The sequence below is a fragment of the Sus scrofa genome, chromosome 3, assembly GCF_054392235.1.
Source record: "Sus scrofa isolate SSC_HxYL_T2T_F1_AM1 chromosome 3, Sscrofa_HxYL_maternal_Yorkshire_Landrace_v2.0, whole genome shotgun sequence".
In the NCBI taxonomy this organism is placed as follows: domain Eukaryota; kingdom Metazoa; phylum Chordata; class Mammalia; order Artiodactyla; family Suidae; genus Sus; species Sus scrofa.
In genome coordinates, this window is record NC_139385.1 from 79,278,375 (window position 1) to 79,295,602 (window position 17,228).

Consider the following 17,228-nt stretch of genomic DNA (forward strand, 5'->3'; position numbering starts at 1 on the left):
GAGGTGGCTCATCTGATGGCTTCCCAGCTACATTGAAGGTATATACCATAGCAGCCACATAGGCATAGGCAAAAGAAAACACAGATCAAGGTAATAATTCCCAGAAGTTCCTGTCGTGGCTCAGTGGTTAACAAATCTGACTAGGAACCACAAGGTTGCAGGTTCGATCCCTGACCTTGCTCAGTGGGTTGAGGAGCTGGCATTGCTGTGGCTCTGGTGTAGGCCTGTGGCTACAGCTCCGATTCGACCCCTAGCCTGGGAACCTCCATGTGCTGTGGGAGCGGCCCTAGAAATGTCAAAAAGACAAAAAAAAAAAAAAAAAAGATAATAATTCCCAAAGTAAGTAACAGTTTTTTCCTCCAAGGGCCCTATTATCTGACCTGCTAAGTTAGGTCCCCTAGGCTGGGATTCAGATCACCCAGAGTGCTCACTTACATCTTAGGTGATTTAATAAAGATGATATATTAGTGATTCATAGTGTTTACAGCATTCTGTTTTGATAATGGCACAGATGTCTCTTTGTTGGCAGTAATAATGTCCAAGGCCATACCTATTTTAGAGGACAGATTTTCTCATTTAGAGGTATTTTAGTATGAGTAAAGACAGGCCTTGTCAATTGTCATTAAAGGTGTTTTGGACAAATCCAGTAAAAGGCTTCCATGTGTGCTTTAATGTCCTCAACATCGCTAATTATTAAAGAAATGCAAATCAAAACTATAATGAGGTACCTCCTCACACCAGTCAGAATGGCCATCATTAAGAAGTCTACAAATAGCAAATGCTAGAGAAGGTATGGAGAAAAGGGAACCATCCTGCACTGCTGGTGGGGGTGTAAATTGGTACAATCATTATGGAAATCAGTATGGCGGTTCCTCAGAAAACTAAAACTAGAATTACCATATGATCCAGCAATCCCATTTCTGGGCGTATATTCAGACAAAGCTATATTCCAAAAAGACATGCACCCCGTGTAAATTGCAGCACTCCTTAGCATTATCACAGGAATTCAGATACTACTTTGCAGAAGCCCATACCCTCCTGGCTTTGCAAAACCTCAGGCTATGGTTTCCAATTTACTATCTTGTTCCCCATCTTGCCTTGTTCCCATCTTGAGCCACAAAGTGAACAGAGCAATAGACACATCAGGTCCTTCTCTAACTCACCTCTTCTTTCAACTCTCTAACCCAAGCTTCTGCTTCCAGTTAGGCCGCCAACCTGTCCAAAGTAAGGGCCAACCCACTATGCAGCCCTGTGTTTCCCTTCTCTGCTGCCAGTACTCAAAAACGCATATTAGATTATCTGGCATTTTCATGTATTCCCATTAAAACACAGTGGTCCGAAAGCTATGAGCCACCCCTCCCCACTTAGAGGTCAATGGCTAGCCAGGGATTTCCCCCTGTGGTTGCTTCTTTTCCAAGACGTATTTCTTTGGTCTCCTATCTGGCTTGCCAACTGTTGGTTAGAAACCTTGGGAGTTTCTTCAGTGAAATCAAAGTGACTGCTCTATATGCAGGGCAAGGAGAGACCAAAGAAAGAGACAGATAAATACAGATTAGTAGGTGATAGGTTTAATAAACAGAGAGACTTACAAAAGAGGCTCCTCTTGAGCAGCATAGCATAAGAGAAGCATATCTCCACAACCGCCCACCAGAATCCTAAAAGTATTCAGTCTAGATGTTTCAACAACACATTGCTCTCTTAAGTCTGTGTCCTTGAATGGCTCCTACCATGGGAACGGTGGACAAACATACATTCCAAGAACAGGGGAGTGGCATATATAGCATCGGTTCAGTACCAATATCTATCAAACATTTTGTTAAATAAATGTGGTTGCCACCACAGTTCTAGTAATTCAATAAACTGAAAGCACACACCCACCATTCTAAGAAATGTGATTTTTAAAACTTTTCTTTTTTAAAGTTTTGTCAAAGTATAGATGATTTACAATACTATGATAATTTATGCTATACAACAACGTGATTTGGTCATACATGTGCATGCAGCCATTATTTTCCCGGATAGATTATCACAGAATATTGGGTAGAGTTCCCTGTGCTATACAGCAGGTGGCCAGTGGCCAGTCACTGCATATGCCAATCCCAAACCCCTAGTCCATCCCCACTCTAGAAATATGATTTTTAAAACTCCCTGAATAATTTTTTCTGGTCAGACATGTTTCATGTTTGCTAAGGAATTCCTTTCCTGGTTACCATAGCAATAACTTCAGACATTTTGATGTTGACAAAAAAAAAAAAAAAAAAAAAAAGAAAGAAAACAATGAAAAAACAATGATTTGATAAATATTTGATTATTTGATTCCTAGAATGTCTCACAAGAACTTTTCAAACTGAACTAATTATTCCTCTTAAAAATACATCTGATGCTTACTTTTTAATAAGTGAGGAGAGTGTCAGGCACACATTAATTCAACTGCAATGGTTAAAACAAAGCTAATGTTACTGGCACTGTTCTAGGTACTAAGAAAACAGCTGTGAGCATGATCTACTGTCCTCTTAAAGCTTATAACATCATAAAGAAGTGCTGTTTAGACCACGAAAATTGTTCTCGGAGTTCCTGTCGTGGCGCAGTGGTTAACGAATCCGACTAGGAACCATGAGGTTGCGGGTTGGATCCCTGCCCTTGCTCAGTGGGTTAAGGATCAGGCGTTGCCATGAGCTGTGGTGTAGGCTTCAGACGCGGCTCAGATCCCTCGTTGCTGTGGCTCTGGTGTAGGCCAGTGGCTATAGCTCCAATTAGACCCCAAGCCTGGGAACTTCCATATGCTGCAGAGCAGCTCAAGAAAAGGCAAAAGACAAAAAAAAAAAAAAAAAATAGAATAATGGATACATTAATCTCATATCCAGCTCCTCTCTACTACCTTTAGCAGCATGCTTACATGTAGTAAGCTCATTACACATTTTTGTTTTTCCTTAGCCTATGAACACTGATTTTATACTTTCAAAAAAATGGAAGTAGAAACATGGCCTGTGTTTTCATATTCTAATCATGAGACCATCTCCTCAATAAAACAGAAGACAATGTAATAATTTACTGAGCAAATACTAGATATTCGTAAGATAAAACAAAAGTGAAATACTTAATCCACTGAAATGTATAAACAGATGGGGAAAGCTCAAGGTCATAATCATTAAAGCTATGGAAATGGTAGAAATTTTCAGAGAAGTGAAAGTTAGTATCAAATTGGTCAAGGACAATCATAAAATAAAAAATGATGTTGGTGACAGCTGAGATTTTTAAGAGGTGCAACTGTCATTTTATGCAGATATTTGAGGTCGTGGAAAAAAGAATAAAACAATCACAATAATGGGAAAGTAATGTCATATCTGAGAACCAATTTGTATTTCTAGTTTGGGAGTCTATAGTCTAGTGAGTAACAGGGCTTGCTCAGGCATTCTGTGAATGCCTTAAAAGCCACTGGTAAAAGATTTTGCTAAAATTGATAAGCAGTGGGAATCCAGAAAAAAAATTTGGAAGAGAAATATTGGGGGGAGGATTAAGAGGATATAAGAAAAAGGGAAGTTATAGTTCTAGTTATTATGATAAACACTACAATCATTTCAGCCTGAAAGAAGGTGAGAATGAAAGAGGGATACAGTCAAGAAATACAGGGGCAGGAAATCCATAGGACAAAGTAATTGGTTGTATTTAAGTCCATGGAGGTAAAGGCCTCTTCTTCTCCTTCTAAAATGACCTTCTCCCAAGGCTAAATCTAGAGTAGTTTTCCTTGATAATTATTTTGATAATAATTATATGATAGAGGAAAGACTATGTGAAATCATAAAGTCTGTCATCTCGCATCTTCCTTGAGCACTCTACCACCTCTAGAAGTAATTGGAAGAAGTGGAAATCAAACTTATCCCTTTAGTGCTTGAAATAGGGATCAAATTATCTTACTACACTGCATTTAAGATGCTGGGAGAGGAGTTTCCATCATGGCACAGTGGAAATGAATCTGACTAGGAATCATGAGGTTGCGTGTTTGATCCCGGGCCTCACTCAGTGGGTTAAGGATCTGGCATTGCTGTGGCTGTGGTGAAGGCTGGCAGCTGAAGCTCCAATTAGACCCCTAGCCTGGGAACCTCCATATGCCATGGGTGCATGCCTAAAAATACAAAAGTTAAAAAAAAAAAATGATTCTGAGTGAACAGGCAAAACACATTTAGTTTTGAAAAAGTAAATGAGTTAAGTAATATGTGATATTCAGTAAGTTATAAACTTAAAAATCTAAATATTTGCTGATGAGTTAAATATCACACAACCTATTTGGAATATTAACACATTTGTCTTATATTCTAGGATAAGTATTCATGCATATCTCTTAGAAATCATTCTATTGGATAATGGTGATTTAGAGCAAACATTTTATTTCATTTAAGTAAATATATCCCCAGAAACCTGTGGTTTAATTATAACTTTATGCATTTGGGGTTGAGTGATTAACAGAGCAGCAGTAGCAATTTGCTATTCTTAGTAAGAACTATCTTCATTGGAATTGCCTATTTTCCCTTATGACACCTTCCAAATGGAAAATAATCCTAGTCTCAATAATGGCCAGAGCTAAACTTTTCCAACCATGTTGGCCAACACCAAACCATCAGTGAAAAGTGTTGGCCAGTTTATCATAATAGCTAGAGACCTACTGGAGTTTCTCACTGGACATCTAACGAAGAGGATCATATTCCTTTCCCACATGCCAACGAAAAAGTATTTTGTTACTTTACAAAGTATTTGCTCAGGCATATCCACAAGGAACAAAGCAGTATATTGTCCATGTTAAAAAAAGATTTAAAAGGGAATTAAAAGTGAAAGAATAATTAAATGATATTTCTCATTTATAGTTCAAAATCCCATTAAACAAACACCAGATGCCTATCAGAATGAAAATTTGTTAAATCAAATGTTGTTTGACTCAAGTGTCACTAAGCTCATTATATGTGTCAGTTTTATTGCAATCTGATTTCCACTGCTTTATTATGTAAAGAAGAACTTCTGTAAAAGTGGCTATAGTGGGAGGGGAAAGGAAACTCTTTTTGAAAGGTATAAGTGAGGCTTCCACATGCTTCAGATAGACATTACAGAGTCTGTGAAAAACACTTTGTTCACTCTTTTTCTAACTCCTAAGTTAATGTTACAACTCAGAAAGTTTCTATATAATGACTTATAATGAGAAAAGGAAGGGAATTCATCTTAAGTATGGAAGTCAAATGTTCAGTATGCATATTTTTGCTGTTTTTTTCCTGCATAAAAATTTTATTCTTTACTTCTAGACTTTTTAATCATTATTATAGGTAACATATGATGGAACCTTCTTTGCAAATGTCTCTGGCATATTTTCTGAATATTGTAGATAACTAATAACAAACAAAAATGATTATTTTTCCTTCCCTCTTAAGGCTTGATATTTATATATGTACTATATGTACTCAAAAACTTGTATGTTACTTGTCTATTTACCTCAGTGAACTATAAAACCTTCTTTGCAAGCAAAAAAAAAAGGTGCAGGAGTTCCCATCATGGTGCAGCAGAAATGAATCCAACTAGTATCCATGAAGATGTGCATTCAATACCTGGCCTCACTTAGTGGGTCAAGGATCTGGCATTGCCATGAGCTGTTGTGTAGGTTGCAGATGTGGCTCTGCTCCCCCATTGCTGGGGCTGTGGTGTAGGCTGGCAGCTGCAGCTCTGATTCTACTCCTAGCCTGGGAACTTCCGTATGCTGCGGGTGTGGCCCTAAAAACCAAAAAAAGAAAAAAAAAAAACTTTTCAAGCAGGGACTAGAGTTTATTCTTGCTTATAAGCCTAATGCATAGGACAATGCCTGGAAAAAGAATAATAGGTGTTCAACACACGTAAGGAAGGTGGATAAATTTGCCTCCACTTCCTGTAGAAGGTGTCAGGAGCCACAAGATACAATATTGTTTTGCCTAAGCTCTCTAAAACTGGCATATGGATTTTCACCTTCAACCCAAAGATATATCAATTAACAAATGATAAAAATGAATCTAATCATAGCAGTTATTGGATGGTAAGCTTCTTTGTTCCGATGGAGACTCTCAGCTCACATTTTCACGGTTCAGCTTACAGCTGCAGCTTTGTGACACACAAAGCATAATTTAGAGTTCAAAATTGTTTGTCAACTTTATAAAGAAATGTGCTACAATGAATAAGAAGCACAGAAGTGTGTAATCTGTAGGAAGTGAGAACATTTTCATTTAAAAATAATTGGAACAATGAAATAATACTCAAAGCTTAAACAAATGGCAGGGTGTTTCAGTTGATGTGACAAATAAGCCAGTTTAAGGGCACAGAAGTCAATAGAAATGATAAAGACCTCTGAGGATTTTAATCTTGTTTGTCAAGTAAAGTATCACAGCTCTTTTTTTCTAAATCTAGAAAAGATAATCAGTGGTTGGAGTAAATAGAAAATGGATTAAATGTGAAAATGTTTGTTCTCTGAGATACCATAGTTTTTTATGCCAGAACATGTTGACTTTTGAGAAGGCATAACACAATAACATGATGAGATGTAATCCAAACAGTGTTTCAGATGAGCATATTTCTGCATCTCCCACTTGCCAATTTCAAGTACAAGGAACTGATGAAGAACTTCACCCAAAGTTTGTTACACTACACAGTGTTTCCATTTCTATAGGTCTGCTACAAGTTCTACTCATGTTTTATCTCTGTTTCTACTATATTAAAGGGTTAAAACTTCTTTTGGCTTTTGAACATGTGACCAACTGTGCTACCCAGTTTGTTTTGTGGGCTGCTTCTTTGAATTACTATCTTCTTTAGATGGGAGATCATGTATTTTCCAGGAGTGACTTAAAGTTCTCAGCAATGTCCAATACAACGTCAGAAAGGATGGAAGACAATTACCAAAAGCTTCCCAGGGTGTAGTCCTTGTGTATACACCTTATTAAATAGTTCTTTATAATGACAGAACTCTCAAAATAATTCAAATTTTCTTTTGAAACCCTACCAGAAACTCAGCAGTTACTATTTTATTTAATCTCAAATTTCTAGATTATTTTATGTCCTTCATTTCCTCTTCTTTCATTAAAGTTTTGATGATGCTGTGTTATACAATGTGTGTATGAGAGAGACAGAGAGCAGAAAGAGACAGAGAGAAAGAGAATGCCCATGTCTTGTATGTTATTTTCCTCTAAAATAATTTCCCTTCTGCAGTTAATTTTTTGAGAATATAACACATGATAGTAATCATAAGCATATAAAATACAAATTAAATATTTTCATTAAATATTTTATATTGCTGCTTTGATATAAGAAATACCAATTAAAAGGACCTCAAAGTAACAGGGAAAAATTTCCAAATATCTCCTAGGCCTGAAGTTGTTTTATCCTCCCAAATTTGTCATAAGAATATTTGCCTGAAAAACACAGAGAGAAGAGAACTTTCCTGTAACAATCATTGTAATACATAGCAGAAGACAGCTATAGTTTCGGAGGTCCTTGAATTGGCATTCATATCTTTTTTAGATATTTGGGAAAAATATAAATATGAAAATGCATTTAATAAATATCCCACATTCAAAAATATGGACTTTCTTTTTTTCCTTTTTTTTTTTTTTTTTTTGTCTTTTTGTCTTTTTAGGGCTGCACTCACAACATATGGAAGTTCCGAGGCTAGTCTCATCAGAGCTGTAGCCGCTGGCCTATGCCACAGACACAGCCATGACAGATCCGAGCCATGTCTTCGACCTAGGCCACAGCTCACTGCCATGCCAGATCCTTAACCCAATGAGTGAGGCCAGGATCGAACTTGCAACCTCATGGTTCCTAGCTAAATTCGTTTTTGCTGCACCATGACAGCAACTCCCCAAATATGGACTTTCAATAATGTAAAGAAGTAGGAAGTCTGATTTGAATTAGTAACGCTTAAACCATCATTGAATAAGGAAGTGGCTGCATTGCTGAAACTCAGGGATACACTGAACTAACAAAACCTAGATAATGACCAAGAAGCAAGGACAGATCTATTTCTCTTGCCCTTTCCTATCTAAATGCTAAGTTTGTATGAAGAAATAGATAGTTAAATCTGGTCTACACAATAACTAGACCCATATGTTATCAGTAAACTGTTGCAAACTTTTCCTAAGGTTAATTGTTTTTATAAACAGTATATAGTTAATTACATGGTATTACTTTACTTTTAATTCATCATTTTCTGACCTTTATAAAGTTTTGAAATGAATTAAACAAAGGTACCTGAAATCAAACTAACATTAGAAATCAAAGCGCTGATTCTAAGTTCTGAGCAATCCGGTTGGAGCAGAGACCACTAACTGTCCCCTAACAACTGTTCCTTATACTTCCTTTTGATAACAGAACCGGACTTTAACTGGGTGCATGGATTCTAATATATAGATAATAATTATAAGCCTTCCTTATAGTGAGATATGGTGTGATCACCGCGTTTGGGCCCAAGGGCTGAAATGAGATATGCAACTTCCAGGCCACATTCAGATGCTAGTGAGTCATATTTTTCCATGTGGGCAAGGAGAATGCCCTCAGAAGTTCAGAGAAATAAGAATGAAGGAATCCGGGTGCATAGTGGCCTAACTAAACACCAATAAAAAAATCCAACCTGAAAAATCAAGGAGTTTGGCCCTTCAGTTGCAAATACGTAAACCCTAAATAAACATTTTATCTTTTTTTAAGCTACTATTATTGGATCTCTGTTAAAACAGGCAAATTGCTATCTTGTACCAACTTGTAGTATTTGCCAGAGAAACAAAAATCACATGGAAAATAAGCAGATAGTCTTCACGGAGCCAATTTACAGTCTTGTAAATAGACATATAGTTTATGATTGCCTACACGTGCATAGGCAGTGGATGCTTTATGAAGAGGAAGTGATATACACATCCATGCCATAGCATTTACTGAGAATATATATCAATTACAGACCAGCAGGCCCTTCTCTTAGGAAAGACATAAAATGGGGAGATATGACTAATTCAAAAGAAAACAAAAGTGAAAAAAATTGTACAATCTCGAATGCTAAATAATATCCTATGGAGGGTTGTTTCTTCCGTAAAAGAGCCCTAATATGATGAATAAATAACACATTTGAAATGATTTTTAGAAGAACTATCATTGAAAAACATAAGCCTAAATATAGTCAGGAGCAGTTATTTTATTCCAGAGAAGAATATCTTGGAAGATGTTCTACTTTTTTCAGGCAAAGTACTATTGTTACCATTGTTTGAACACAAAGTCAGAGCTCACAGATCTGTTTTTTGCCTTTTTTTTTTTTTTTTTTTTTTTTTAGGACCGCACCTGCAGCATATGGAAATTCCCAGGCTAGGGGTCAAATTGGAGCTGCATCTGCTGGCTTACACCACAGCCACAGCAACATGGGTTCCAAGCCACGTCTGTGACCTACACCACAGCTCTCGGAAACGTGGGCTCCTTAACCCACTGAGCAAGGCCAGGGATCAAACCCGCAGCTTCATGGATGCTAGTGGGGTTTGTAACCCACCAAGCTACAACAGGAACACCACAGATCTGTTTTTATTTATGAACTTTCCAAGTTTCTGCTCTGGTAGTTGTCATGGGTTTCTGTTATAGCATCAGTCAATTCTCCGTTAGTAAAATCTGCAAAGAAGCAACATCCTTGTCTTAATTAGGCAAAATATATTAATCTTGCCACTGAAAAAACTAATATACAGTTAATCACTGCATAAAAGTTGATGAAGATATTTTATCTCATTCTGCTATATAATTAAGAATTTTGCTTTGACATACATAAAATGTATACCCATTAGAGTATAAGCTAAGAGTTTTAAGATGTTAGATTGTTTGACATGTGCAAGTTAGATTAAAATGCCCTGCTATTTTGTATGGGTTTTAATATAAAATTAGAGCATTTTTAGAACTAAAAGAGGTCGTTATTAAAATAAAAATAATATTGCATAATCAATTTTCACCTATATAATAATGCAGACACTTGTCCAATTAATTGTGTAATGCTTGGAAAAAAAATCTGTATTCATTCCAAATGAGAAAATAAAATGAAACATTTTATAGTTATAATTTACTGAATATATTTTCAAGTGTCTTTGTACTTAATAAATCAGTTGATTCTAATCAGTCTGTAAACTCACTAAAGCATAAGAATATATACCACCACCATTTGGCAAATAAAACATATGAGGCTCAGAAATGTTAGGGACACTTTCAATTTCCCAAAGCAAATAACTGCCAGAATTTAGATCAGAAGTCAGATCCCATGAATTTTAAACTTTAAAATATACTCACCTATGTCCCTATTTAATATAACTTGCGGGATTCTCTTAACCATCATTTGCTGAAATTTGGAGTATTTATTTTATTTAATTTATTTATTTATTTGCTTTTTAAGGCTGCACCCATAGCTCATGGAGGTTCCCAGGCTAGGGGTCGAATAGGAGCTGTAGCTGCCAGCCTGCACCACAGCCACAGCAACTCCAGATCCCAGCCACATCTGCGACCTACACCACAGCTCATGGCAACGCCAGATCCTTAACCCACTGAGCGAGGTCAGGGATCAAACCTGCAATCTCATGGTTACTAGACAGATTCGTTTCCACTGAGAAATTTGGAGTTATTTTAAAGCAGAGTAGGTCTAGACCCATGTGGCTAACCCTGTTGGCTGTCTATCCAATATCCACCCTCTTTTGTTTGTATCAATATTATTATGCAAATTTTATTTGAGGTGGTGATAAACTCACATTAAAAATTCAGTTTTGAAAGCTCTCTCGAAAACAGTGGTGGTCTTGTGAGAGAGTGACATAGTTATGGCAAATGAGGTGTTAATGAACATGTGCTGAGAAGGACTCGTACGAATATTATTATCTTCCTTATAAACAGAGAATAATCATACTCAACGTGCTCTACACTTTGGGTTTTTTTATCCTTTCTGCCTAGAATACAGATTTAATGCATGGGGAGCAACAACTGTCTTTTGACAAGCTATATCAACCTTTGTCTGTCAGCTTCTGGATTTCATGTTAAGACAGAAATAAACTCCTTACTGGTTTAAGCCGCTAAAGTTAGATTTATCTTACTTACAAAAAAAAATCCAAGTATTTTTAATCTCAGGAAAATTATATTCTAATAACTCTTTTTATTATTTCTTTCTTCCTTTACTTCTGTACATGTTCATTCAGGAAACATTAAACAATTATATTTTAACATGTACACTGTGTGAGACATTGTCCTATAATTTGGATGCGACTTTGAACAGAACAAGATTTCTAGCTTCATAGAGCTTACTTTCTAATAGAATACGAAGACCACAAATAAGTGAAAAATGATCATGTAATTTCCAATCATATTCATAAAGCATAAAGATAATACAAAAGGGCAAAATATCTAACAATGATGGTGGGGCAAGTTAAATAAGGCAGCAAGAAGAAGAGATATATTTGAAATAGAAAGACATCTCAGAGGGGACTATCTAAGCAAAGTCCTGACAAATGAAGGGCAATAAGACTGGACGAGGAAATAAAATACAAAGAATAGCACACATAGAGTCTTTGAAGCATGGGCAAACTTAGTATATCTGAAGAATAACAAAATTCACTGTTGTTAGATATTAGTAAGAAAAATCATGGAAAAGACAGGGAAGAAGGGTTGAGCTAGTCACATATGCCTTACATCTTCTTGGCTGGAAAGAAAAATAAGGCAGGAACAAAAGAGTCAGTGAGTTCCAAAGGAGGTTCATTTTGAGCATGTCGTCAGAGAAATACTCATGGAAATGTCTTTGGGCTGAGATGGAAGTAAGGTAAGACAGCAAACCACTTGGAAATCCGGGAGAAGTATGTTCCAGGAAGTAGGAACAGAAAAGACTCTGAGATAGATTTTTTTTTTTTTAATGCATTCAAGGAGTCACAAGGAGATTATTACAGTTGGAGTGAAATAAGGATTGGGGAAAGTAGAAGAGATCACAGAGGAATCAGGGAGCCAGCCAGAGGTCGTTAAAGCACTTCAGCTTTTACACTAAAAGAGATGGGACCCCACTAGAGAGTTTTTAACATAAGAGTGCCATGCTTTTAAGTTTTTAAAGAAGCATTCTGGATGCTAGTTTGAGAATAGACTGTAGAGGTCAAGGTAACAGCAAAAAAAAAAAAAAAAAAAAAAAAAAAAAAAACAGTTAGAAGGGTTTTGCAATAAGCCAGGGCTTAATAATCCCATAGATCTATTTACCGAGTCTATAATTTATTAACTTAACTGACTTATTCTGATTTATGGGATATTTTTATGTGACTTCAAATTAATTAATTCAGTATGTCTGGAAATATCTAACCTGTTACATACTGCTTCTATTAAAAATCAAACTCTTATACACTTCTCTAAAATAAAGTACTTAAATTCTTTATTCTTTGCTTTTTATTACAGTTCTTTCCTAGATATTATCTTATTTAGGTAGAAAGGATTTGGTTAGAAATAATTTGGTAGAAATCAAGAAGCAGCAATGTAGTTAAAGTGACTTTATGATTTTGATAAGGTGTGGAATAATTTTACATTTTAAGTGTTTTACAGATCTTTTACTAGGATAGTAAACCATTCAATATTATTTTTGCAGAATTTTTTCAGGTACTATCTACTTCAGACAACTTCTCCCAAGTAGTCAAAATGTTGAAAGAATGCTATTTTTTTTAAAGAGAACTTTGAAGAAATTATATTGCTATTTTAATCATTTTGTGTAGAAAACAATACTTGAAACCTTCTCTATGAATAGGAACCTCTTAAAACTCTTTAAGTGAAAAAAGCATCCTATAAAAGGTAACTTTTAGTTTACATTTTCTTAGCACACTTGTGTTGCAATATGGAGGAATATTTTTCTGTTCATCTTTGCTCTTAGGAGTATAAGCTAGCTGCGTGTTGGGCTGAGTGTTGTGGTATAACATCACTGAGCTGCAGCTGGACAAATCCAAAGAGCTAAAATCTCATCTTTTTTGGTTCTATCTTAGATTCAACAGCAGATGTCATATGGAGGAAAAATAAAGTGAAGAAAAGATCCACACAGGGAATCAAAGGATCATACACAGTCAACACGGTGAGTTTTCTCACTAATGAAGCCATGGTTGCAGTAACCTTCCACTGCTCTTAACAAGGTGGAAGAAAGTCTGCTTCACACTTTACCATATAGCTTTTATTTTTCTCCCTCAGTAGGTTCATTTCGTTACGGCACACAGAAAATAGATTTTTCACTCTCAAGTGTGCCCTATACGACTTCGTACATGAGGAATGTTGTAGTCTTTAAGTTTGGGGAAAATATTTTATAAAACCTTTTGAAATAATCTAGGACAAATATAAAGAACTTCTGGATCCACAATTTTTTGAATTATGATTAATTCAGATATTTAATGGAAAGGATCACTGTAACATTCCTAAGACAGTTTGTATTCTCTGTAATATTCCCAAGAAAGTCTCTGTTGATGTACCTCATGATAGAACAAAAGTAAAGATGGATACTTTACAATTTAATATAATTGTATTAAATGCAATTTTCTTTGAGATTTGCCAATTCATATGTCCTCCTAGAAGAAAATATGGCATTGGGGCAGTATTATATCTATCTTTATCCCACTTGCCTGTCATAGAAACACTATGTGCATTTCAAGCTCCTGTTCGGCATATTGCAAATATTCAGTAATGAAAATATTTAAATTAGTTGTCCATAGCTATAAAATGAAAAAAAAATTAAATATTCTGACAGTGCCTTAGACCTTACTCATTCTTTTATGAGTAAACTGACTACTTAAATTCCCTTCCCAAATGAATTAGGACTTTTTGGTTGCTACTGACTAAAATCTCAACTCAAACTTTATTGTAGAAATTAAACATCAGACAATTTAGTTCATGTAAATTTAGAAAAATTCAGAGTTAGTGCTGGTTTTAGTCTTTGCCTAATTTGGTATGAGATGAAACAATGTCAAAAAGACCTGGCTTTGTCTATATCTTGATCAACATCTATTTTCTTCCTTATATTTTGGCTTAATTCTCATTATAAAGTGGCTATGCTCTACATTCAAGTAGACAAAGGAAAAAAAATCTGCTTCCCATAACCTCAACAATTATTCATAAACACAGTTCCATTACCTCTGACTGATCAGGTGCCCATCCTTGAGACAATCATTACTGCCAAGGCAATAAGACACTGTGCCTGAGTCACACATCTTCTCAGAAGCTGAGGATGGAGTCTGTTTCATAGTAATTCTAGAAACTAGGAAGAGAAAAGAAATACCTTTTCAAAAGCAGAATTGAGCTATTGATGGAAGGAGGGAGAAATTCCCCATGTGTCCTAAACTGCAATTCAGTCATTTATTAATTTATCACCATTATCTCATATTAGTTTATATTTCAAAAACTGTACTTTTATATGCATTGGCTTATTTCTGCCATTCCTAAATTTATGCCTAATAAAATTATAATTCATATATTTCCCTTGAGGATTGTTCCTTGGCAATATATATCAACATTCAAAATAAACTCAGCAAATATTTAAAAGTTGAATGGACAGAGTCCACTGGCCATCGTAGAAGGGTTGTTTGCTTGGCAGGGAAATTACGTTATACTGGACTTTCCTTTGTACTAATTAATTAGCTGATTTTATCATAACTCTAAATAAAATGTCACATCTAGAAAGTACACATGCTGGCCTGTAGTGATTATTAACTTGGATTGAAGGCTTCAACAGCATCAACAATGCAGCAGTTCAGAGATCAGAATCGTTTGATTCCCCAGAGATCGGAATCTCCCGATTTAAGTGTGGTCAGAAGCCATAATAAGCCTATATGGAAGAATGAAAATTACATTATGAATTTTCTACAATTTTCTTATTGATTATATGGGATTCACTCTTATTAGGGGCCTTACAAGAAAGGAAAGGAGGCTTTGGGAGTGTCTTGTCCAGTAATACTTTTCATACCCACTGAAGAGTGGTCAATTCATTTGAATCAGTTCCAAACATTATTCCTTTTTAGTCAGAGCAGGAGGGTCTTATTTTGATATGAATATGACTAAAATTGTGATATATCTTAACTTTTAAAACAATCAGGAAACATTTAAAATTAACGTTATAATTTATTAATTGATTTTTTCTTTTCTTTCTTTCTTTCTCTCCCTCTCTCTCTCTAAGGCCATCCATATGGTATATGGAAGTTCCTGGGCTAGGGCACAAACTGCAGTTGCATTTTCCAGCCTACACCACAGCCACAGCAAACACCTAGATCTGAGCCCCATCTGCGACCTACGCTGCAGCTTGCAGCAATGTCAGATTCTTAACTCATTGAGTGAGGCTAGTGATTAAACCTGAATCCTCACAGACATGGTGTTGAGTTCTTAACCCACAGAGCCACAACAGGAACTCTATTAATTGGTAATTATTTATGAAAATAGAAGAACAGAAATGAATACAAGAAGAATCTCAAAACCATTACTTTCAAAATCATGTCCCTACATATGGGGTTTGCTTGTGAGAAACTTGAAATAATAAATACAGTTACAGAGTCCATAGAAAAATGTATTGAAAATAATATCATGATCTTTGAGAAAACCGTCTTCACACCAAATTGCTATAGTTATTTTTTAAGGTGAAAGTAAAGTTTTTCATCAATAGTTTAAAAATATTCAGAGCAAATTAATGAAAATACAGTTGGTTAACTTCCTATTTGTATTAAGCTTTCAATTAATTTATTTTCTTTTATTTATTTATTTATTTATTTGTCTTTTGTCTTTTTAGCGCCAGATCCTTAACCCATTGAGCGAGGCCAGGGATCGAACCTGCAACCTCATGGTTCCTAGTCCTAGTCAGATTCGTTTCCACTGTGCCACGATGGGAACTCCCTATTTTCTTATGTATAAGTTTCTGTAGCTAAAGAGACTGAAAACTTTACCTTTTCAATATTCTTCATAGATTATTTCTTATTCTAATCCATTCAAAAATTTTCCCTCTACTCTGATTCTTTCATTGCCTTCTTCAAAGCCTACCTTAGATCTAGAAGAGTACAAATTAATATTGCCCTCCACTGAGAAGAGAATGGGGATTAAAAAGTAATTTTTATGAAAAGTTTTAGACTAAGATTCAAAACATTTTTAACTGATACTTATTTTATTTAGGGCAAAATTATGAAACATTTCACTGAATTTCTCTTTTACAAATACTCTTTGTTATTTGATATTATGACAATTTCTGCCTATCTAGACTCTTATAGATGTGTTAGACATATTTATCGCATCTTGATGCTTTTACTATAAAACTATACTTTCAACAACATGGGTCAAATTTCCCAAAATTCTCACATTCAAAATAAATAATTAAATGCTTTTTTTTTTTTTTTTTTTTTAAAGGCTGCACCTGCAGCATATGGAAGTTCCCAGGATAAGGATCAAATCGGAGCTGTAGCCATTGGCCTATGCCACAGCCATGGCAATGTGGGATCTGAGCTGCATCGGTGACCTACGTCACAGCTCAGGGCAATGCCAGATCCTTAACCCACTGAGCAAAGCCAGGGATTGAACCCATGTGCTCATGGATACTAGCTGAGTCCATTACTGCTGAGCCACAACAGGAACTCCCTATGATGCTTTTTTTGTCTTTTCTATTGCTTTGGGTTATAAAATGACCACTGCCTGTCCATGAACTAATTATCCAAGAGAAAATACTTCAGTATTAAAAAATAAAATAGTATAATAGTATTAAACAAAAAACAGGTAGCATACATACCAACTCCTTTATTTCAAAATAGGGTTAAGTGCAATTCAAAGAGGTAAGGAGACTTCAAATCTGGGAAGTTAGGTCACAGTTCAAAGGTGCCATAAACTAAGATCGCTTTCTTCAATTGGATTGATTCGTGTGCCATCATTTACTCTCTATAATTTCAGTTATGTATAAAGCTCCTGAACAATATTTACACTGGGGAGGTTCACATTTAATTGTGTGACGTATTGTGTGTATGTAGGTATGCATATAATACAGTATCTATTTCTATAAAAGAAATAAAACATTACAAAAGGTAAAAAAAGATGACTTCTAACTTATGGATCAAGGAATAATTTCCAGCTAAGATAGTGCTTGATCTGCATTCTGAAAGAAAAGTAAGTGATTCCAGTGTAAATAAATGATTACCTATTAAAGGTAAAGTAACTATCATATGCAAAGATATGCCTCTTTAGGGAACTAAGCAGAAATTCTC

General features: G+C 35.5%; 1 long non-coding RNA gene across 9 annotated transcripts in view; it reads right to left on the bottom strand.

Annotated features, from left to right (window-relative positions):
• LOC106509776 (uncharacterized) overlaps positions 1–17,228 on the bottom strand; it is a 705,874-nt gene that overhangs the window by 267,646 nt on the left and 421,000 nt on the right. Inside the window, exon 4 of one of the 9 annotated variants that reach the window (XR_014841594.1) lies at positions 14,134–14,257. The exons of 7 other annotated variants lie outside the window; for them this stretch is intronic. This is a non-coding gene — a long non-coding RNA (uncharacterized LOC106509776). Of the gene's footprint in view, positions 1–12,414; positions 14,258–17,228 lie in introns of those variants that run through there. One more of the 9 variants, XR_014841593.1, reaches the window with a different exon arrangement.